The sequence below is a fragment of the Phalaenopsis equestris genome, unplaced genomic scaffold, assembly GCF_001263595.1.
Source record: "Phalaenopsis equestris unplaced genomic scaffold, ASM126359v1 Scaffold000378, whole genome shotgun sequence".
NCBI lineage: Eukaryota > Viridiplantae > Streptophyta > Magnoliopsida > Asparagales > Orchidaceae > Phalaenopsis > Phalaenopsis equestris.
In genome coordinates, this window is record NW_018164820.1 from 798,449 (window position 1) to 799,888 (window position 1,440).

Sequence of the window (1,440 nt, forward strand, 5' to 3'; positions counted from 1 at the left end):
GAAATCTTAAGGGTGTGAGGCTTAGGAGAGGAAAGGAAGAAGAGATCTTAAGCTACCACAAAGGAGGAGAGAATAGCTATAGAGTTAGAGAGGAGGAGAGCATCTTGAGGCCTTGTATCAAGGTGTCGCTTGAGAGGGAGGCCATAGAAGGAAGATGAGGGCTCATCTCTATGTATAAGCTATGTATTCTCCATTTCTTTTGCCTTAGTGAAATATTTGATTGATTCCCTCCCGTGGACGTAGATCCAGTTGGATCGAACCACGTAAACGATCTGTGTTTGCTTGTGTTCTTTTTCGTCTCATTTCTATGCTAGGAAGTAAATATCTCACAACAATTGGCGCCGTCTGTGGGAAGATCCATACTTCTTGGCTAGAGGTGTCCGCGTAAAGGTGTTCGCGGCCAGCGACGAAGAAGAGGAGTTCGACATTCACGAACAGAGGAGCAAGCAGATCGTGTCGCAGGTAGCCGAATCGCGACAGATTCGGTGAGCAGTGAAAGCTTTGATTGACTGGATTCGCACCGCAGGGTGTGCGGTTTGGCGAGAAGGAGGAACAGTCATCGAGCGAGGGCCGAAAATTTGCGACAGGGCTGCCAGCAGAGGATTTCGGTCTTGCGAGCAGCTCGGCTAGAGGGAAGAGGTGGAGATCGCGCAGAGAAGGGTTCGGGGAGTTCCCTGTTCGGGAGTTCGCGAAGCAGGAGGACCTGAGCAGTTTGGCGAGGCGCGACGGCTCTGGAGAGGCAGTTATTCTCATGCGAGACGCAGAGGAGTGCTTGCGGAAAGGAGGCGCGAGCACAGAACAAGAAGTTTTCTCCGGTGAACAGGTGTAATCTCTGCTAGAAGGGATCAGAGCTCTCCGGTTCAGTTGACGAAGGCAGTGAAATTCACGGGGAGAAGTTCTTGGAAGGGCAGCAGGTAAAATTCATTTGGAAGAAATCCTAGCCACGACAATGAGTTCCATCAAATTCGACATTGAGAAATTCAATGGGAAGAACGACTTCGGCCTATGGAGAGTAAAGATGAGAGCTCTATTGGTTCAACAGGGTGTTGCAGAAGCCTTGCAAGGGTCGGCGGCATTGCCGGCCGACATGACCGAGAAGGAGAAGATCGGCATGCTGGACAAGGCTCACAGTTTGATAATCCTGAGCCTGGGCGATAAAGTTCTGAGGGAGGTGTCGAGAGAGACAACGGCTCAAGCACTTTGGGCCAAACTCGAGGTACTCTACCTGACAAAGTCTCTGGCTAATAGACTCTTTCTGAAGCAGCGCCTATACTCCTTCAAAACGCATGAAGACAAATCCGTCTCAGAGCAGATCGACGAGTTCAACAAGATCATCGACGACCTCGAGAACATCGACGTCAAGATGGACGATGAGGACAAGGCACTACTGTTGCTAAACTCTATTCCCAAGAGCTACGAGCATTTCAAGGATGGGATGCT